Source organism: Bubalus kerabau, chromosome 14 (genome assembly GCF_029407905.1).
Source record: "Bubalus kerabau isolate K-KA32 ecotype Philippines breed swamp buffalo chromosome 14, PCC_UOA_SB_1v2, whole genome shotgun sequence".
In the NCBI taxonomy this organism is placed as follows: Eukaryota; Metazoa; Chordata; class Mammalia; order Artiodactyla; family Bovidae; genus Bubalus; species Bubalus kerabau.
In genome coordinates, this window is record NC_073637.1 from 69,934,478 (window position 1) to 69,958,002 (window position 23,525).

At 42.0% G+C, this 23,525-nt stretch overlaps 1 protein-coding gene across 3 annotated transcripts in view; it reads right to left on the reverse strand.

Moving 5' to 3' along the window:
• SDC2 (syndecan 2) overlaps nt 1-23,525 on the reverse strand; it is a 122,666-nt gene that overhangs the window by 95,389 nt on the left and 3,752 nt on the right. For 2 of the 3 annotated variants that reach the window (XM_055546611.1, XM_055546609.1), the window contains exon 1: nt 12,932-13,116. The exons of the other annotated variant lie outside the window; for it this stretch is intronic. The gene's annotated coding sequence lies outside the window, so the exon portion shown is untranslated. Of the gene's footprint in view, nt 1-12,931; nt 13,117-23,525 lie in introns of those variants that run through there. 3 annotated transcript variants of the gene reach the window in all.

Here is a 23,525-nt window from a genome sequence, read left to right on the forward strand (position 1 = left end):
TGGTCATAACTTTCCTTCCAAGGAGTAAGCGTTTTTTAATTTCATGGCTACAATCACCATCTGCAGTAGTAGGATATACCTTTATTCTTATAGTTACACGTGTAGCCAACAATGATAAAACATACCATTGTTTAAGGGGTGGCCGAGCACACACAGGGAGCCACCAGGTAAGAGGCTCAGAGAATAAAGAATCCTTCTGCAATGCAGGAGACCCAAATTTGATCCCCTAGTCGGGAAGATCCCCTGGAGAAGGAAATGGCAACCCATTCCAGTACTCTTGCCTAGAGAATTCCATGGACAGAGAAGCCTGGCAGGCTACCGTCCATGGGGTCGCAAAGAGTCGGATATGATTGAGCGACAGAACTCAATAGATATATTTAATGGATATTAAATATATTTAACAGATATATATATATATATATAAATTTATATAGATAAATTTGTCCATATAATACTGCATATAGACCATACAGATAAATGGAGTAAAATCAAGAGTTTGGAAATAAATCTTTACATTTATAGTCTACTGGTCATTATGGTAATTTTTGACAAGGGTGCCAAGACAATGCAATGAAAGAAAGAATATTCTTTTTAACAAAATATGATGGGACACCTAGTAACCACATGCAAAAAAAAAAAAAAAAAAGCTGTACCTCTACTTCATAACACATGCAAAAATTAATAATTAACTTAAAATGGATTACAAACATAAATGTAAGACCTAAAAACAGAAAATTCTTAAAACACATAGGAATAAAGTGAGGAAAATGTTCCTCACATATGGCAACAAAAGAAAAATAAACATGACTTAATAAAAATTATAACTTCTGTGCTTTGAAGTACACTACCAAGAGAATGAAAAGACAATCCAGAGAATAGGAGAAAAGATTTACAAACTAAATATCTGATAAATGACCTGCAGCTAGAACATATAAAGAACACTCAAATCTCAGTAATAAGAAAAATAACCCAATTTTAAAGTGGGCAAAGATTTAAACAGACATATTCCAAAGGGAAATACAAGTGGTTAATAGGAACACAAAAAGATGCTCAATGTCATTAGTCATTAGGTAAACAAAAATCCACAAAGAGGTACCACGACACCCTCACTAGAAGGACTATGATCAAAGGCCAGATAATAAGAAGTGTTAGCAAGGATGCAGAGAACCCTCGTACACTGCTGGTGGAAATATAAAATATTCCAGCTACTTTGGAAAACAGTTTGACAGTTTCACAAAATGTTAAACATAGAGTTACCATATGACCCAGCAATTCCACTCCTATGTATTCAGCCAAGAGAGATAATACCATATGTCCACACACAAACCTGTACATGAATTTTCAGAACAGTATTGTTCATCCTGCTCAGTCACTTCAGTCATGTCTGACTCTGTGCGACTCTATGGACTGTAGACCACCCAGCCCCTCTGTCCATGGGATTCTCCAGGCAAGAATACTGGAGTGGGTTGCCATTTCCTTCTCCAGGGGATCTTCCTTACCCAGGGATCAAACCCAGGTCTCCCATATTGCAGGCCGATTCTTTACCATCTGAGCCACTAGGGAAGCCCCGTAGTATTGTTCATAATTGCTCAAAAGTTGAAACAATCCAAATGTCCATCAACTGATGAATGGGTAAACAAAATTTGGTACGTCCATATAACAAGATATTATTTGGCAATAAAGAGAAATTCAGTACTCATCTGTGTATCAACATGGATGAACCTTGAAAATATGCTAAGTGAAAGAAACTGGTCACAAAAGACCACATATTATACGACTTCACTTACACAAAACGTCCAGAACAGACAAAACTATAGAGACAATCTACAAAGACAGAAGGCAGATTAGTGGTTACCTAGGACTTAGTGGGGGTGGAATGAGAGCTGACTGCTGATGGAATGAGAGGGTTTCCTTTTGGGATGATGAAAAATGTTCTAAAATCAAATTGTGGCAAATGTTGCACAACTGTGAAAATACCAAAATCACTAGACTGTACACATTAAACGGGTGACTTTGTGGTATATGAGTTCTATCTTAAGAAAGCTATTAAATTATACACACACACACACAAATATGTACATCAACTACAAAGAGCAAAAAGAAAGACTGTTTGGCAGTGATGCATGGCCAAGCAAACGATTTTTTTTAACAATAAATTGTTTTCAGATAATGCAAGGCATGTTTTGACCCTGAGTTCAGTGTCAAATTTCGTATTTAATAGAGGACCTCAGACCAGGGCTTCCCTGGTAGCTCAATCGGTAAAGAATCTGCCTGCAGCACAGGGAATCTGGGTTCGATCCCTGGGTGAGGAAGATCCCCCAGAGAAGGAAATGGCAACCCATTACAGTATTCTTGCCTGGAAAATCCTATGGACAGAGGAGCCTGGTAGCCTACAGTCCATGGATCACAAGAGTCAGACACAATTTAACGACTAAACCACTCAGACCAGAAATAAAAATACCGAAAAGGTTATTAGCAGAGAGGTGGAGTCCATAGAAAGTCCTTCCAAGCTTTCTAGTTCTCCAGCCTAGAGCAGTTATTCTATAACTTCAGTATTTAGACGTTAAAATGCAGAGTCGAGGGTGGGAGCCAAGAATGTGCACTTTCAATAAACTACCCTCCCTCCCCCAAGATAATTCTAATCCAGGCAGCGTGAGGACAGTACTTGAGGAAGCAGACCCATCCACCTGGAAAGGCATCTCTGGGCAGTCCTGGGGCTAATGAGCTGTAAATCAGTGGGTGTGTCGTGATCACAGTTAGGCAGCATTTTTCATAATAATTCTGGCCATCAACTTCACAGGCATTTGGGAGATATTCAAATTTGAAAATCTGTGGCTGAATCGTACTGGGTGAAATGTCCACCACCTTTGGAAGAGGAGATTCAGTCAGTCCTTGGGACCCCCCCCCAGAATACCATACTTAAGCTACTTGAAGCCTCAGGAACTTCCCAGAGTGCATTTGCTTGCCAGTTTTCAACAGAACTATTAGATTCCAGGACAACGAAACTGTACATGTAGTGTGTAATACTCAGAGACTAAAAATGAGGAAAGAAATCTGCTGGGAACTCTGATCCACAGAAGAAGGACAGCTGGCCTTTACACTGCAGCTGTTTCCTGCCTCCAGCAGGTGGACCACATTCTCCCTACTGTGAGAATTTCACCTCCTACTCCAAAAAATTTCAATTTCCCATATTCAGAAGCAACCTCCATCCTCCTATCTGGGAGGAAGAAATCTGAGCGACAGCAGCTAGATGGAGTGGCGTCTCCGAGAGAGGAAATGGTTAGTCATGAAGATTATAGCATTCTAAATGACAACTGGAACCAATGTACTCAGCTGACAAAGGAGAAGAGAATAGAGTACCATGTTGCAATGTGGACTGGAATTTTGAAAACTTTATTCCGAGGCAGCAGGTAGAAAGGAGAAAAAAAAATTATTTCCTTTAAAAAAGAAAGTTCAGCCATTATAGAGCTATAGCACGTTCCGTGGCAGAGATCATGGATTTTAGAAATAGGGAAAATGAGACAGAAGAGGCTGAGAGATGTGCCAGAGGTCACTGCTGGTTACTGGCAGAGAAAGGCCAGCTTATAGGAACCCAAGTCTTGTGGCTACCTGGCCAGCAGTCTCTTGCTTCATGCAGAATAAACAAGAAAACATGAAGCAGGTGCTCTGTGGACAACAGTGAAGAGATACAGAAACAGTTCCCAACCTACTGTCCTCCTGTTAGTTCCTAACCTGCAGCCCATCATTTGTTTTGGGGGTGTTTTTCACAATAGTAGCTTAAGCCTCATAAGGAAAGCCATAGGGGCCTCCCTGGTGGCTCAGCGGGTAAAGAATCCGCCTGCAATGCGGGAGACCTGGGTTTGATCCCTGGGTTGGGACGACCCCCCTGGAGAAGGAAGAGGCTACCCACTCCAGTATTCTGGCCTGGGTAATTCCATGGTCTACAGTCCATGCGGTCACAAAGAGTTGGACACGACTGAGCGACTTTCACAGCCCACGGGTCATTGGTGATCATGACACAGCATGACTGCCTCATCCAGTCTAAGCAAAGGACCTGGGTTGTGTGTCACAAAGTGACGGAGGAGTGAATGGTTGGGCAGCTCAGCCGACTTCCCACCGCTGGGACACACGGGGACGGTGGCTCCTTTCCCTAACACCCTCCATGCTGGCTTGGAGACCAGCTGCTTCTAATCCTTTGGAGACTCTTCCTTTGCCCTCAAGTCCTGGCCCCTCGCTGTGACTTGAGTTTGCTCATCCCCCAGGTACACACCTCTCTGGCTCACATTAGGCAATCAAGCTGGCCATTCTGCCTGTTTTAAGTACCTGTAAAGGTCCCTTTAAGTTTGAGGCAATGTCAGAGGGCAATGGCACCCCACTCCAATACTCTTGCCTGGAGAATCCCATGGACAGAGGAGCCTGGGAGGCTGCAGTCCATGGGGTCGCTGAGAGTCGGACACGACTGAGTGACTTCACTTTCACTTTTCACTTTCATGCACTGGAGAAGGAAATGGCAACCCACTCCAGTGTTCTTGCTTGGAGAATCCCAGGAACGGCGGGGTCTGGTGGGCTGCCGTCTATGGGGTCACACAGAGTCTGACGCGACTGAAGCGACTTAGCAGCAGCAGCACATTTCAATAGTTTCCCTGTTCCCTAAAAGTTGGCCAATCAAAATCTGTCCAATTTTCAGTTGGACAGAAAATTGTATCTTCGACTAAGGAAACAATGTGTAGTCTAAAACAAAGTTCTTAGGAAAGGAAAGGAAATCTATTTTAAGTTGCTCAGTGTCTAACTTCAAAATATTATAAGAACAATAGAATCTAAGGTTAGAAGGAAGCAATAAAGGTCAACTAACCTCCCAGCCAGCTGATGCTCTGAATCTCTTCTAAAGATCCCAAACAAATGCCCATCCAAGCACATGCTCACTTACTTCTAGGCTGGGGCCTCACTACTTCTGAAGTGGCCTATTCCATCCCTGCTTGCCTTTCAGAAAGGGCTTTCTTTTATTCAATCAAAATCTGTCTCCTCGGAAGCTACCACCCTTTATATTCCTAACTGTCCAAAACAATGAAAGATCTAAGAAGGCAAAAGGTCAGATGTAAGCCATCAAATTATGTCTTCCTGGTGCTTGTAAGATGATGATGCTTTCCAGAAAAATATTTTTGTTTTTAAATTTTCCTGTAAAATAAATACAAGCTCTCGCATATGGAGATGCTAAAGGAGAGTAGTTTTATATGAAATTAACTAAAAGGCTTTTCTGAATGAATACTAAACACATCTGCAAATAGTTTATGATATGGAACTAGTTTGAATCTTCTGGGTTTTCTGTCTCTATTTATACCTCAAGGCACAAAACTACAAAAGCAGTCTGGTAAAGGCTCACAAGAGCAGTGAATGCCCAGGGAGAAAAACAGCAAACACTAGGAAGCATCTTTTAATATTTATTAAACCAACAATAGCGTTTTGGGTAAATCTTATTAATGTAATACACCAAGTTCTGGGCAAATGAAATTTTAACTCATTTATATCAGATATGCCTGCAATCCATATTTTTATTAAAAAGGACAATAAGCATTCAGTTGAGAGGCTTGGAAACTGCATGTAATTTTGAATATTATGCATTATTTTTCTATCATTTAACTGTTACAACTGTTTTTAAACATAGTATGCTTTAAAAATGCTCCTGTTGCATATAATTCAACCACTTATACCATTTCTTTTAAAGTTTGTGGAAAAGTGCGCAGTCTTGGAAACCACCTCAGATCTTTTGTGCAATGAATAAGTTACTAAAATATACATATTAAAGGAAACAAAACCTTGAGAATGAGAGGTAAACAGCACAATTCATCATTTTTATAACATTCATCACTGTTTGATGTACTAAAGACCTCTATTTATACAATCTTTTGCTGTTAAAGATGCAAACTATTTAGAATGTTTTTAAAAAAGCATTTACCAGTCAAAGATAAACAAATTTATCTTCTCCTTTATTAATATTTACCAATCACTAAAATAAGACATCAAAAGTACATTGCTGCACTCTCCTATGTTTAGTAGACTCATCAAATACATTTGCTCTTAAAATGTCTTTTATCTAATGTGCCAATAATCTTCAAATATTCCATACACAACTAAGTTGACAGTAAACACTCCCCTACCCCTGGCTTTAGCACCCCCAAGTTCTCCACTTCCCTTGCCTGTCTAGGTCCAAATGCCAGTTAAAAGTGTAAGTTTACTCTGTACTACATCTGCTATTTAACTGGTCACTAAATAGATGGATGCAGAAGTTTTCACATGGATAAAGGGCAATGCCTGAACCTACATCCAGGTTACAACCTCTGCTTCCCAGTTAGGACCCCTTCCCAGTTATGACCCCCTCTCCCCCTGCAAGATATGAGCCCACTTCCAAGACATGGTCCTCAGGAGTGTAAGCCCCAAGGCCAAATGTTGCATGTGCCAAACATCTTACTCTGGAAAAATCAAGTAAGGTGAGTGGCACCCCACTCCAGTACTCTTGTCTGGAAAATCCCATGGATGGAGGAGCCTGGTAGGCTGCAGTCCATGGGGTCACTAAGAGTCGGACAGGACTGAGCGACTTCACTTTCACTTTTCACTTTCATGCATTGGAGAAGGAAATGGCAACCCACTCCAGTGTTCTTGCCTGGAGAATCCCAGGGACGGGGGAGCCTGGTGGGCTGTTGTCTATGGGGTCGCACAGAGTCGGACACGACTGAAGCGACTTAGCAGCAGTAGCAGCAGCAGCAGGCTTGAAAGAGGAAAGAAAAGGGATTATAGTAAGAGCCAGAGTGCAGGGAAGGGAAGACGAGGTGTCCCACTCCAACAGGTTCATTCTCCCCACTCAGGTTAACAGTCCCCCCGTTTTTATCTGGGGACCCAAGCCTTTCCCAGCACCGTCTACGGGATTCAGCCTCTTCCTCCACTTATAGTTCCAGGGATGATGCTCGTGGCCCAGGCCAGACACGGTCAGGTCAAGCCAATCAAGAGTCAATGACATGCTCTTCTCGGATTCTTAGTAGAATGATTGGCAGAGAAGCTCTTTCTACCACATCTGCTGAGAGGATGGGCTGCTTGCTAACCTGGAGTTGCCAGACCCATCTTGCCACCGCAAGGGGAGTGGTCTCTTCTAGTTGTCATCAATATCTAAAATCTTCCTGTCTTTAGTAATACAACCTCCCCAGATTTTTACCAGGCGTGTGGATGCCCGTGGAAAAACTACATTTCCCAACCTGCATTGCATCTTGTACACTCTGACCAATGGGGTGTATTAATAGGTGGCAGTGATGCATACACTTCCAGGCTATGGCCTTAAGAATAATGGACAGGGACTTCCCTGGCAGTCCAATGGTTAAGACTGACTCCACCTTCCAACGCAGGGGGCGCTGGTTCAATCCCTGGTTGGGGAATTAAGGTCCCACATGTTGTAGGGTATGGCCAAAAAAAAAAAAAGAATGTGCCCATCTTCTCCTTGACCCTCTCTCCTGGCTGGGAGACAGTAAAGATGAAGCAGCCATCTTGGAGCCACAGATGAGAGCTGCATGTGAAAACAGCAGAACCATCCCAGCAGCCCTGTCTTTGGACTGTTATGTCAAAAGGAAATAAAACAGCTATTTTAAGACACTGTATTTGGGGATCTCTTTTTAACAACAGCTGAGCTGTTACCTTAATCAGTATAAGTCCTGGGAGTTAAACCTAAGAAAGGAAAGTTGTACTGAGAGACATGTAAAACCTGAGACCTGATACTTTAGCTTCTGGATGCAGCCCAGACTGAAGGCAAAACGACTCCTGGGCTTCTGCATCATCTCGGCCAAGAGTTCCTTTTTATTGCTCATGCCGATCCAAGCTAGGATTTTTGTTACTTGCACTGACCGTGTCTTCACTGCTTAAATGACGATGGCTATGGGCTACTGTTAAGCCTGACAGTCCCAGGAGGATCTCCCAAGCCATCCTTTTCTTCCCAACCACTGCCTGCTTCCCTGGGTCAACATCAGACAGAAGCCGAAGCAGCTATTCTGTCTCCTCAACAGAACTGTAAATTAAGGGCATTCTAGGGGCTGGCTTCTATAAAGGGAACTCACTGTTTCTATAAAGTAGTGTTTCACCAACTATAATGTGCCTATGAGTCACTGGGAGTCTTGTTAAAATGCAAATTAGAAGTCAGCAGTCTCAGGTGGGGTTTGGGGTTCTGGATTTCTAATGAGCTCCCAGGTGATGCTCAGGCTGCCAGAACAGGGCCCCCATTTTTGGTAGTGACGCCCTAAAGCAGTGGTCTACAAGCCTGCCTGCACAGCGGAATCACCAAGACAGCTGGAAACAAACAGCGAAACAAAGCAAAAGCCCAGGGACACGTGGGCTCCCCCAGGAGCCCTCCTTTAGTGGCGCCTGGACTGTTAGGGATGAGAACCATTTTTCAGGAGTTCTCAAAGTCTACTGAGCCACAGACATCAACCGAGGGGCTTTTAAAAACTCAGGTTGCTGGATCCCACCCACAGATTCGATTTGGTTGGCCTGGAGTTAGGCCCAGAACCCGCACGTCTAACACGTTCCTTGGTGATAAGAAGCTCTGATCTGTCCTCTTTGAGAACCCCTGAGCAAATGCTAGAGTTAATAATGCCTCCAACAGACCAAAATTTCCACTAAGAGCAAATGCCTTTATCTGCCAGTTTTATTCTATCAGTGCTCTGGAACATCTATCAGGATACACTGGGGGTGTGTGCATATGTGTGTGCGAAGTTGCTTAAGTCATGTCTGACTCTGTGTGATCCTATGGACTGTAGCCCGCCAGGCTCCTCTGTCCACGGGTTTCTCCAGGCAAGAATCCTAGAGTGGGTTGCCGTGCCCTCCACTGGGGGAAGGGAGAAGAACTCACATGTCTGCTTCCTAAATTGCTAAGACTAGTCTCTGTAAAGGCTTAATATTTTTCTAAGGACACACTTAACCCTGTTCTCACCAAAATAATAAACAGTAATAATGCTGAATTTTATTCTGGCTATTACAGACTCATCAGGTTTAAAAGCCTATGAATCATAGCAAACAGCTCACTTTAACAGCTTGCTCAGAATAATACTTCTTTCCAACTGTATTGTAGGACAGATCCATGTTGAATGGCAGTTTCTAAAGGGTCAGCATTTTAATGTTATCCTGCCGAGCCGTTTTTAAAAGCTTTGAGAACTCCAGAATTCTTAAACAAGGTTTTTTTTCCCCCCTGAGTCAATTAAAGATACCCCCTTTTATTCAAGGGATGGAAAACTGTGTTTTAGAGTTGAGCGAGGGCAAACATGCTCCCGAATTAGCTATCTGAACAAAGTAAACTATGAATAGAGTGGATAATGGGCTGCTGCTTTTTTACTTAAGCAAGAACTAAAGACAACTCGGATGTCTTATTCACAAGACAGCCTAAAGCAGTCTCTCTTCCCGGCTCCAACCGGAAACATTCTAGTTCCATGGAATTAATTCGACTTGAACCAGGTCCAAAAAGCTGAACTGAAGTGCAGTTACAATAAGAGGGCCATCATTAAGACACGTGTAGACGGCTTACACATGAGCGGTACATTCAGACAAGCCCTAGAATACATTTCCAATCAGTCAAACACACCATCTCTCTGCTCAAAGCCTGAACTCAGGCAAATCTAACAAGCTGACCAAACATGCTTTTATGCAACCAGACCAAAGAGACAGGCACCCTTCATTCCACCGAGGAGAGTTTTCAAAAGGCGAGGTATACATTTCAAATTTTTAAAGACGTCCTCGGACAAATTTAATTTATACATGTATAATCTTTTGTCTAAAGAGTTCTCACATGTATCCTAATCCACCAACATAATTATCAGAAGAGTGTGAACCAGCAGAAAGAGATGTTGAAGAGCAGGCTAGAAAAGGAAAAGGCTGGGAGGGCATGAAAAATGAAAAGTTGTTCAGTGGTATCCGACTCTTTGGAGTTCTCCAGGCCAGAATACTGGAGTGGGTAACCTTTCCCTTCTCCAGGGGAATCCTCCCAACCCTGGGATCGAACCCAGGACTCCCACATTGCAGGCAGATTCCTTATCAGCTGAGCCACAAGGCAAGCCCTGGGAGGGTGCGAGTATTTCCCAATTGTATGCAGCTTAGACTGTGCCCAGCAGCAGATCTGTCCTGGGAAGCCACTGCACGCCACGTGGCTGGTCACGTGCAGTGGACAGTGGGTTTAAGAGGACAAAATCTTGCGTGCCAGACTTCCTTCAAAGCTGTTATTGTTGTTCAGACACTAAGTCGTGTCCGACTCCTTGCAACTCCATGGACTGCAGCACACCAGGCTTCCCTGTCCTTCACTCTCTCCCTGAGTTTGCTCAAACTCACATCCACTGAGTCAGTGATGCTATCCAACCATCTCATCCTCTGTCGCTCCCTTCTCCTCTTGCCCTCAGTCTTTCCTAGAAGCTGGGAGAAGATCAAACAAGCATCCAGAACAGTAGTTCTCAAATCTTCTAGAAGTGAGAATCACCCGGGGAGCTTTCCCAGCTGGCTGGGATTCTGGTTTAATTGGTCCTGAGTGGGGCCCAGGCACAGAAAGCTTTGAAAAGCTCCCTAGGTGAGTTTAATGTCCAGGAAAGACTGAGAATCACTGATCCTGAACTTGTTCTTCACAGAAGACTAGCAGCTGAAGAGGAAAGACACCTCTTCTTATCACCAAAACACAACAGCCACAAAAAAAGAAAGAAAGAAAAAAAAGTCAGCCTCTCCTTTTGTCTTTCCTATCTGGTCAGCAGCACCATCATTCTTCTCAGCCTCAGGTTTAAAACCTCAAAAAAGGTTCTTTGATCAACATATCTTATTAGCCATCCATTTCAATGTGCGTCAGCCAGGGACCAGCGCCAAGTCTACGCCAGGCCCTCTCCTAAGTGATCATTAATCCTCACAGCATCTCGATGAACAGCTACAGTGACTCATCTCCTTTCCATAGATGAGAAAACTAAGTAACCTGCTGAAAGCCCTGCAGCCAGGTACCAGCAGATCTGGCATTTAAAGAGTTTCCTGTTAATTCTACACTCAGTTCTCCCATTACCAGACTGAAGCTTGTGGAGAAAAGCTTTCAAGGTAAGATGCTGAATGTTGGTAAAGAAATTAGGAAATGGGTGACCTAGACTATTAGCTCAACAATGCAAATGAAGGGTCTGACCCATCACTAATGGGGTCTGCATCCATCAGAGACTGCAATAAAAAGTGATTCAACCTTCACTGCTCTCTTGAAAGAGTATAGTATCAAACCAGGACTATCTAAAGGTAGAAAAACTGAGCATCTGACTTCTGCTCAGTCACCTCAAATACAGCCGTGGCAAGTAATACCACCAATTATAGGCAATAAATGAGAAGTGCCTATCAGAGTTCTGAGCACAGAGTACATCAGGGTGGCAATGTCTCATGTTATTGTCTTTTAACAAAATTCATTTATGCAAAATATCATCCCACAGACTTATTTTCTGAAAAACTAGGGCTCAAACGTATTTACATTATTACACTAACTTTTACAACATTAGTATTCAAGAAAAAAGATGTCAGAAGACAAACCTTCACCCACCACTGGAAAAAGCACTTCTACTTGGGCCCTCAGTTCCACAGACTCTTTTCCCTGAAGGCACTGACATAATTTTAGTCTAAAAATTCAAAGAATGTTCCCCCTCAACCTGCAACAGCAGTTTGCTACTCACATAAAATGTGGTATTAATTCATGAGGATTTTGTTTCTAGTTTTGATTCTAATCTCCAAGAAGCTTTTATCTCTGCCTACAATCTTTCCAAGATTTACAAATCAACTTGATTTCAGTCCCTGATCTCTATGGGTCTTCCAGATCCCAATGCTCTCAGCCCTCCTCCCCGAATGAGCCAAAAGGTTTACAGACAATAAAGGAGTTAGCAGGAGCACATTTCTGGCTGGAAACTCAGAAACTATCTAAACATCACTTTAAATATTCATTTTGCACAAAAACACACGAACCACATTAATGCAGAGTATATAACAAATAATGTGCATTCCACTTGGAACTTCATTTATTCATCAAACATGGCCAGAAGTAAGTGTATTAAGTGCTAGTCATCAGTGTAGGGAATGAGGAAGAAGGAGTCAAACAGGAAATATGTTATGGTAAGGGGAAAAAACATCAATAAATCATATAGCCTGTGCCCAATTTATACATCTACCACTAGCTAACTATGTGATCTTGGACAAGTCAATTCTAGCCCCAAAATCCACTGTTACACCCTGAAAAGGCAGAATCCAAAAAGAACACAATGAAAATCATCCCAACACTTTTATACCTCTTTCATTCATCAACAAAGACCTTTTGATCAACTGTTCAAACATAATATAAGATCTAGCTCTAATCTTTAAGATTCCAAAGCTTAAAGAGTGTGGAGAATTAAATTGGATGAAACGTAAGATTTCTTTCTCCCCTGATATAAATATCAATAGACTCCTCAGGTTCTAAACAATTTCTTGCTCTTTGTGCCTTTGGTACATTTTAATATTCAGAAGTCTTTCCTTGCAGAGCAGATGAGGGAAAAAAAAAAAAAGGATCAAAACCCAGCGTCTAATTCTGGTTTCTCTCTAAGACATGGTCCCACTTCAGGGAAGACTTTTTGTTTGCCTGGGAAAGCAGTGACTTCTCTTCTACAAGCGGTTCTTCTTATCCTTCTCAACTGTAGTTCTCAGGCAACTGTGATTGCTAGATATGCCAAACTAGATTCAGACAAAAACAAAGTGATCCACAGTTTACAGAGAATGCATATGTTAAATATGGGCCCAACCCATCTGTAATTACACTGAATAATCAAAAGATACATAATAGTGGCTTGAAGGTAGGTATCATGTCATTTCTTTATAACTCATGAGACAAGTAAGAGCTTTGCACCTGGTTGATAGGCAGTAACATGAATTAACTTACCACAGCTTCCCCAGTGGTTCAGCAGTAAAGAATCCACCTACAGTGTAGGAGACGGGGCAGAAGCCACAGATTCAATCCCTCGGTTGGGAAGACCCTGCAGAAGGAAATGGCAACCCACTCCAGTATTCTTGCCTCGAAAATCCCATGGACAGAGGAGCTTGGTGGGCTACAGTCCATGGGGTCACAAAAGAGTCAAATGACTAAACAACAACAACAACTGCCTTACCAAATATAAATCTTCATCCAATAACTAATCAGGACAATTACAAAATCTAATCAACTCAAATACAATTAAAATACTCCCTTCAGTTCAGTTCAGTCGCTCAGTTGTGTCCGGCTCTTTGCAACCCCATTAACCGCAGCACACCGGGCCTCGCTGTCCATCACCAACTCCCGGAGTCCACCCCAACCCATGTCCATCGAGTCAGTGATGCCATCCAACCATCTCATCCCCTGTCGTCCCCTTCTCCTCCCACCTTCAATCTTTTCCAGCATCAGGGTCTTTTCAAATGAGTCAGTTCTTCGCATCAGGGGCCAAAGTATTGGAGTTTCAGCTTCAGCATCAGTCCTTCCAATGAATATTCAGGACTGATTTCCTCTAGGATGGACTGGTTGGATCTCCTTGCAGTCCAAGGGACTCTCAAGAGGCTTCTCCAACACCACAGTTCAAAAGCATCAATTCTTCAGCGCTCAGCTTTCTTTATAGTCCAACTCTCACATCCATACATGACTAGTGGAAAAACAATAGCTTTGACTAGACGGACCTTTGTTGACAAAGTAATGTCTCTGCTTTTCAATATGCTGTCTAGGTTGGTCATAACTTTCCTTCCAAGGAGTAAGCATCTTTTAATTTCATGGCAAATAGATGGGGAAACTGTGGAAACAATGGCTGACTTTATTTTTCTGGGCTCCAAAATCACTGCAGATGGTGATAGCAGCCATGAAATTAAAATTTTAAAAATATTCCCTGCTCTGCTGCTAAGTCGCTAAATGAGTTCAGAGGTGAGACATAAATGAAGTTAAGATTTTAATTCATTAGCATATCTAACAGATGAATCAGTGTTTACAATAGGATTCCAATGTTGACCACCTTGAAGCATTTTACAGTTACAATCCCAGGTACTAGGTCAGATATTTCAAGTCTTAACTAAATTTCCAACCTGAATGCAAGTCTATTTTGAGCTTCACCTGAATATAATCCAGGAAACGGATGATGCAGGAAAAAAAAAAAAACAAAAACAATGCAGCATCACACCCTGCTTAGTGAAAACCAAACTGCTCATAAATTGTGTGAAAATGTATGTCCCTTGGTGCCAAGGGTCAGAATGCAAGCGAGAAACAAGACACATGCATACATATTGACGCATATATAATACATTCCAGAATCACAAAACTTAACGCTGAAAGGAAAGAGAACCAAATGTGTTTAAAACATCTACTGTGGGTTAGTTTTTTTATTAGAAGTGTTCAGTCATTATAGAGGCAAGTCTTGAAAATTAACCCAAAAGCAAAATATTATAATTCCCGATTTTACACTGAAAAAAAAAAAAAACAAAACACGAGCTCAGAGATGATAAGCAATTGCGCCCCAAGGTCATATGGCTTTCAGGTGGTAATACCAGAAACTGAACCACAGTATACTTGATTCCAAGACCTGCAATATCATCCCCTGTGTTATCTTCGTTTGGGTGGGCGCACAAGGGAAACATGGAAGCACCAGAAGTGTGACGGCACGTGAGTTAGATCTATGTATGTTATGACCCATACTTACTGCGATGCCACACACCTGTCAGCCATGCAAGCGGAGACTGTTGCCTAACAACTCAGTAAACAGTGGCCCTTCTGGTTCCTAAACATGTCAAATGAACTGAGCCTTCAGCACAGATGTACCAAGCCTTCTACAGTAAGTCTTCACTTAACCAGATACTAGAGCCTTACATTAACATTTTTGTAAACTTTTATCAGATGCTTTTTTGCCTTTGTTGAGATGATCATATTGTTATCTCCCTTAAACTGTCAAAGACTGCACTGCTCTTCTGATGTTGATGCATTCCTTGGATAAACCCTACTTGAACTCATTATTATTCTTTCAGTAAGCTTCCATACTCAGCTTGATAAATCCTACTTTAAATTTTGGCATCTATGATCACAATTGAAACTGGCCTAAACACTTGTTTTCCTGTGCTTACCTTGTCTGCTTTTGACATAATGTTAACCTCATGAAATGACAAAGAACAGTCTTCTGTCATGCTCTAAGCTTTGGAATAATTATCTGTTCCTTGAAGGATCAGCAGAACTTATTTGTAAAACCACCTAGATCTGGTGCCACTTTTTTAATGCAATTTTTTGATCGAGATTCACCTGAAATTGAGATTCAATTTTTTTGTTGAGATTCACCTGAAATTGTAAGAAATAATATAGAAACTTCTCTTGTACCCTTTACCCAATTCCCCCAATGGTAACATTTTATAAAATTAAACATCACAACAAGGATACTGACATTGATACAATCAACCATTCCTATTCAGATTTCCCCAGTTTTACCTGCATTCATTTGTGTTTACGTCTGTGTTCATTTAGTTCTATGCAATTTCATTATATGCATAGATTTGTGGATGCATAAATACACAGTATATACCCTGGAGAAGGAAATGGCAACCTACTCCAGTATTCTTGCCTGGAGAATCCCATGGACAGAGGAGCCTGGCAGGCTACAGTCCATGGGTCGCAGGAGTCGGATGCGACTTAACAACTAAGCCACGACTACCATTACATATATATATGCTGCTGCTAAGTCACTTCAGTCGTGTCCAACTCTGTGCAACCCCATAGATGGCAGCCCACCAGGCTCCCCATCTCTGGGATTCTCCAGGCAAGAACACTGGGTTGCCATTTCCTTCTCCAATGCGTGAAAGTGAAAAGTGAAAGTGAAGTCACTCAGTCGTGTCCGACTCTAGCGGCCCCGTGGACTGCAGCCTACCAGGCTCCTTTGTCCATGGGATTTTCCAGGCAAGAGTACTGGAGTGGGGTGCCATCACCTTCTCTGTCATATATGTATAGATATATACAAATTTATTCAAGATAATCAGGGTTTTACTGTATAGCTTTTTTTTTTATTGAAGATTTACACAGTCGTCTATATACAGCTGTATATCAGAGTTTTTTTTTATTATTAACAGTTTTCAAGTTATAAACATTCTTCAAATCCATTTTTAATGGCTGTATGATATTTAATGTGTAACTCAGAATCTTTTGTTTAACCATTCCTCTAGTATTATACCGGAGAAGGCAATGGCACCCCACTCCAGTACTTTTGCCTAGAAAATCCCATGGACGGAGGAGCCTGGTAGGCTGCAGTCCATGGGGCTGCTAGAGTCGGACATGACTGAGCGACTTCACTTTCACTTTTCACTTTCATGCATTGGAGAAGGAAATGGCAACCCACTCCAGTGTTCTTGCCTGGAGAATCCCAGGGACGGGGAAGCCTGGTGGGCTGCCGTCTATGGGGTCGCACAGAGTCGGACACGACTGAAGTGACGCAGCAGCAGCAGCAGCTAGTATTATACACTGAGGTTGTTTTTAGTTTTTTAACTATCATAAGTAAAGCTTCAATAAATACATTTACCCAGCTACAATTATTTCCTTTGGAGAGAGTTGTAGAGATGAAATTACTGGAGAAACTTATCATGGGCCAGAAATAATCAATGCCACATTCTCTGATATTGCCCACATTTAGAGAAAAGGCTGAGTACAGGCATACTTCATTTCATGGTGCTTCAAAGATACCGCATTTTTTAGAAATTAAGGGTTTGAGGCAATCCTGCATCTCTCAAGTCTGTCTGTGCCATTTTCCAACCAGCATTTGCTCACTTTGTGTCTTTGTTTCACATTTTGAGAACTTTTTCATTATTACTGTATTTATTATGGTGATCAGTGATCTTTGATGTTACTATTATAATTGTTTTGGGGATGAACTTTGCCCACAGAAGACAACAAACTTAACAAATGCTGTATGTATTCTAACCACTCCACTGGCCAGCGGTTCCCTGTCTCTCTCCCTCTCCTTTGGCCTCCGTGCTCCCTGAGACACATGATATTGAAATTAGGCCAATTAATAACCCTACAGTAGCCTCTACATGTTCAAGTAAAAGGAAGAGTCTCTCACTTTAAATCAAAAGCTAGACATGAGTAAGCTTAGTGAGGAAGGCATGTCTAGAGCTGAGAGAAGCCAAAAGCCAGGCCTCTTGTGCCCAACATTTGCAGTTATGAATGCAAAGGAAAAATTCTTGAAGGAACTGGAAGTGCTACTCAGGTGAACACACAAATTTGAACAAAGTAAAACAGCCTCATCACTGATATAGAAAAAGTTTAATGATCAAGCCAGACATAAAAGTCCCTTAGTCAAAGTTGCTCTGTCGTGTCTGACTCTTTGCGACCCTGTGGACTATACAGTCCATGGAATTCTCCAGACCAGGATACTGGAGTGGGTAGCCTTTACCTTCTCCAGGGGATCTTCCGAACCCAGGGATTGAACCCAGGTCTCCAGCATTGCAGGTGAGTTCTTTACCAACTGAGCCATCAGGGAAGACCCAACATTCCCTTAAGCCAAACCTTATTCCAGAGCAAGGCCCTGACTCTCTTCAATGCTGCAAAGATTGAGAGAAGTGAGGAAGCTGTGGAAGAAAAGGTTGTGGCTAGCAGAGGTTGGTTCTTAAGGTTTAAGGAAAGAAACCATCTCTGTAACACGAAGTACAAGGTGAGAAGCAAGTGCTGATGTAGAAGCTCTGGCAAGCCATTCAGAATATCTAGCTAAGAGAATTCATGAACGTGGCTACACTAAACAGATTTTCAGTGTAGATGAAACAACCTTCTATTAGAAGAAGATGTCATCTAGAACTTTCATAGCTACAGAGGAGAAGTCAATGCCTGACTTCAAAGTTCAAAGGACTGTCTTGTTAGGGGCTAATAAAGCTTGTGACTTGAAGTTGTAGCCAGTGTTTATTTATCATTCCAAAAATCCTAGGACCTTTAAGAATTATGCTAAATTTACTCTGCCTGTGCTCTGTCAAAGGAACAACAAAGCCTGGATGAAAGCACATCTGTTTACAACATGGTTTGCTTAATATCTTAAGCCCACTGTTGAGATGTACTGCTCAGGAAAAAAAAAAATTCCTTTCAAAATATTACTGTTCATTGACAATGCACCTGGTGATTGCTGAGAGAAGAGATGAAGGCTGTTTTCATGCCTGCAAACACAACATTCATTTTTCAGCCCATAGATCATTTCAACTTTTACTATTTAAGAAATACGTTTCATGAGGCTATCGATAGTGATTCTTCTGATGTATCTGGGCAAAGTAAACTGAAAACCTTCTGGAAAGGATTAACCATTCTAGATGCCATTAAGAACATTTGTGATTCATGGGAAGAATTAAAATATAAACATTCACAAGCATTTGGAAGAAACTGACTCCAACCCTTTGAGGGGATGACTTTGAGAGGTTCAAGCCCAGTGGAGGAAGTAACTGCAGATGTGATGAAAACAGCAAGAGGACTAGAATTAGAAGCACAGCCTGATGATGTAAATGAACTGCTGCAATCTCATGATAAAACTTCAACGGATGACGAGTTGCTTCTCATGGATAAGCAAAGAAAGTTGTTTCTTGAGATGGAATCTACTCCTGAAGACGCTATGAATATCTTCATAGATCTTTTTGATCTTTCAAAGAGCTTTTTGAAATGAAAGCAAAAGATTAGGATATGACATAAACTAAGTTGATAAAGCAGCACCAGAGTATGAGAAGACTGATTTCAGTTTTGAAAGAAGTGCTACTGTGAGTAAAATGATCATACAGCACCAAATTCTACACAGAAATCATGAGGGGAAGAGTTCACCTATGTGGCAAACCTGACCGTTGTCTAATTTAAGAAACTACCACAACCACCCCAGCCCTTGGGAACCACCACCCTGATCAGTCAGCAGCCATCAGCACCAAGGCAAGACCCTCCACCAGCAAAAAGATTCGAGTTTGCTGAAGCCTTAGATGATGGTTAGCATTTTTTAGCAGAAAAGTATTTTTGATTAAGATAATGTACATTGATTTTTTTAACATAACAGAATATAGTATAGTATAAACATACTTTTATATGTGCTGGGAAACCAAAGAATTCATGTGGTTTGCTTTATTGTGATATTTGCTTTATTGCAATACTTGCTTTATTGTGGTGGCCTAGAACCAAACCAAAAGTATCTCGAGTATATCAATACAAAAATGTCCCCAATATCTGAGGGTAGAGCGAGGCCTGCCCAAGTCAGAGAAAGAACCCAGCTATGAAAAACCATTCTATCATGCATATTCGGGGCCACTCTCTGGACTGGAACTTATCAGATGAGCCCATATAGTGTGTCAAATCCCCACACTTTAGAGGCGGAAAACCAGGTATTAGAATACTAGTGACTAACATCTGACATAGAGTGTAGATACGCTACTGTGCTAAAAGCTCCGATGTATTCTGTCTTACATAGTCCTAAGACCCTATTTTAGGATATTCCACTTTATGGATGGGGAAACTAAGCACAGAGAGGTTAAGAAACCTGCCCAAGGTGACACAGTAAGTGGACTTTAACCCAGGCACGTCTAACTCCAATGCCCAGGCTCTGAGCCACTCTACTATCTGCTCATTTAGATTCTTGTCTTCACAGCACTGACGCTGGGCTCTGGTGCTATAGAAAGAACCCATAAGGAAGACGTTAAAGGCCCGTCTCTGCAAATGAAGGCCAAGGCCAGAAACCAAAAGAGTAGCCTGAGATCCCCTCGGTGGTTTATGCTTCAAAAAGCCCTCCAAATTATATCAACAAGTCATGCTGTCTTCCCTCTAGAATGAAAGTGAGTTCTATCATATTAACTGCTTTTGAGGCTATAATACACTGGCTTATATGAGAACATACATGGGAAAACATTGAACATTAGATCCTGAATATTTAGAGTGATGTATGTAATCCCAGTACATGATGAATACCTAGCTCAAGTTAACTGATTACAACCAGCTAGCAGAAATGACTTGCTTTTCTGTAACATGAATAAGTTCCTTGCTCCAGTAATAGAATAGTAAGTATTTGGCAGGAGCTTAATAATTACTTATTGATTAGGTTAATCTTAACATTGCTCCAATTATACCCTGAAGCGTATAGAAGAAGATAAATATTAAAGACAGAAAGTTCTTCTAGTTCACTTCATCATTTTATAGATGGGAAAGCTGAGGTCCCACAGGGATTATGATTGTTAATTATGTGTGTGCAAAACATCACTTTTGCCTTCAACATTATACATTTACTTTTATTGCCTTTATACTTAACAATAAATTGTACAAAAATACATTTTTAACTTACTTTTTTTTGACAAGAACTTTTAAAAAATAATTTTCCTTTCGCTGGGTATCTTGTTCTATGTGTCATTCTTACCATGAGACTAAACTCTATTAATTGTACATTCTCCTTAAACATCTGTACATTCGTATTTAATATACCTGTATAATCATAAGAAAAGACAATAAACATCAAAATGCTTTATAAAGGACACAACTACAGCATCTTTGTGACATTTCTCACAGAACAGATTCAACAGCAGAGGAGAGAAATGTGAAAACATATCTCATTTTTAATAACATTTTTCTATAGGTTGGAGTCTAAGACCATGACGTGGCTTGTATAGCACTGACAGGTATACCAGTTGGCCTCACTCTGCTAAATGGAGAATTTTCCAATGATTTTAAGGCTTTCCCTAGTCCCATCAACTCTTTGAGACACCAGAGAAAAACAGACATACACCATCTATTTCAAGAATCCTTTCTTACTCAGAGCCAATCACCCCTCTAGGCAGTCACCCCAGAAATTCTTCCACGCATTTCTACTCTTAAAGAATCAAAATGCTTCTTATCTCTACTCACAGCTCCCCAACACGCCTCACCTCCCATGCCATCTCATTCTAGATGCCCAGGGGCACTCAAGCACATGATGCCACTGTAACTCTCTCCCAGCTAGAAACTTGATCCAACTGAAGGACACTGACTCAGACACGGAAGGAAGCGGGAATGTACACGGATGGGAAGCACTGGACTCATTTATTCTTCACACCAACACTACAATGTTGATGAAACTGGAGGTCGAGAGAGTCAAAACTTGCAGCAAACTAGCCCAGGTCCTCCCCCGGGGCTGGTGGATTCAGTTGATTCCAGACCACACCATCTTCAGGGGCCACAGCAAAGCTGAGTGTCAGCAGGTCTAACAGACTCCAATTTCCCAGGCCATGGGCACCTGCACTTAAATATGGAGCATCAACAGGTGTTTACTGCAGGGGTCAAAGTTATGGAAACAAGGGCCCTCTCCTCAGATGGGGTCAATCTCCATGCCCTCAGAGGGCTCAGGGGCTTCAAGAACATCAAATATGGATCTCTCATTTCATAGCCAAGAAAACAGAGCCCAAGAAAGAAAAAAATACTATTATTTTCTGTACCTTAGGTACCATTCCCGTGCTCCCTCATTTTACCCTCACAACAGTCCTGTGATAAAGGCATTCTCAAGTGCAATTTATATGCACACATATGTATTTTTTTTTAAGTGACTCAAATATTTAGTATCTTGTCCAAGTCCTAACAGGAAGTAAGCAGCAAAGTACCAGCATCTCTCCATCCCAAGTCCTTTGTCTCTATCTTGGCCCTCAGGGTCACAGGTTCTTACTCGGGGGGAGCTTCAGGACTAATACAAAATAGCTTGTAAGAAGGGGTAAAGTGTGTGACTGGACCTGTGGTTACCAACTGTGGCTACCTTATTAGCATCATCTGAGATGCTTCATAAAAATACAGATTACCCACCCCGTTTTAGGCTTCTGATTGTTAGAAGGCCCTGAAATCTTTATTTTTTACATACGTTCAGTGATTCGGATTATCAGTCTGCCTTACTATTTACAGAAAGAGGAAAAAATATGGCTAGATCAATCATAAAAGGCTCCCTGGGAGCATGGATATGAATCAACAGAATTCAAAAGGAGAAACACTGAAGAGGTAGCCATGTCCAGGGAGCATTCATGAAGGTGAGGCCAGTGGCGAGGGGGGGAGACGTGATGGAGAGTGATGGGGGCCGGGGTGGTGGCTAACTGTGCTGTGCTAACTGGTTTCAGTCGCGTCCGACTCTTTGCAACCCTATGGACTGTAGCCCACCAGGCTCTTCTGTCCACGGGGTTTTCCAGGCAAGAATACTACAGTAGGTTGCCATGCCCTCCTCCAGGGGATCTTTCCAACCCAGGGATCGAACCCAGGTCTCTTATGTCTCCGCATTGGCCACCTGGAAAGGCAGAGGTACTTAGACTCCATACCAGGATAACAAGGGAAACACAAAGTGGTACAGGATAAATCAAAGAGCAGGTGTTGTTTGATTTATCCTTTAAATAAATCCAACAGGATAAATGTTTGGGTCAGGAAGGGCACTGACATGGCTGCTAACATGGGAAGCATGCTGGCTTGTTCAGTTGCTAAGTTGTATCTGACTCTTTGCGACCCCATAGGCTGTAGCCTGCCAGGCTTCTCTGTCCATGGGATTCCCCAGGCAAGAATGCTGGAGTGGGTTGCCATTTCCTCCTCCAGGGGATCTTCCTGACCCAGGGATTGAACTAGAGTCTCTTGCACTGGCAGGTGGATTCTTAACCCCTGAGCCACCAGGTCAGCTTTACACGTTGGCAAGGCCCCAACAAAGAAAAATGTGAAAAGGAATGCTACCTGGATCACCAACATATGAGCTCCAAGAAGACAGAGGGGCTGCCTGGTTTGCTCACGCCTTTACGCTGAACACTTGGTAGATGCTGAATAAATATCATGGAATGAACAACATGTCGGTGCATTCAGTGGTCAACTGGTCACAAAATCAACAACTACGAATACATCAGGGACCTGACTTCAAGATTCAAATCTGAAAGTCTAGAATTAAGATGAGGGTACTGGCAGAGGCGACTAAAAGAGAGTAGCTTGTTTTCTGCAAAAACAAGCCAGTTCTTCATTACTTCTTGCTTTTCTCTAAAACTTTATTTGGCTTCTGGTGCATGAAAGAATCAGGTGGTTCTGAAATACAGGAATGTACCTTCGACAGTGGCATGAACAGCGGGTCTTCTGTCTTACGAAGAAGAAAACGATGGGCAAGATCTTCTGGTTTGATTTTAGGCAATGGAGGAGAGACAATCTTGTGAGAATCTAAACTCAGATGACATTCCTCTTGTGACCCAAGATTTCTGCCAGCAGACAGGCCAATAGCACAGTGACTTAACCGGACTCCCTATAAACCTTAATGGCACAGCCGGCCAGGCTCTGTGTGGTTAGGTCAACCTTGGGCTTTGCCAACTTGAGTAGACTCCTGGCCCCAAGTTGGCTAGTGAGGTCACTGGGGGGCTTCTGGAGACTTGAGGACTAGTTCTGCTCAGGAAAAAAAAAAAACTAGATGATCTTTTGATATCCTTTTCAAACTAGTGATTATTCAAGATGCCACGTGTGTAATCACGTTACGCAGTCCCCCAAATGGCAACCACCATCAAAATTACACGTTCCAGGT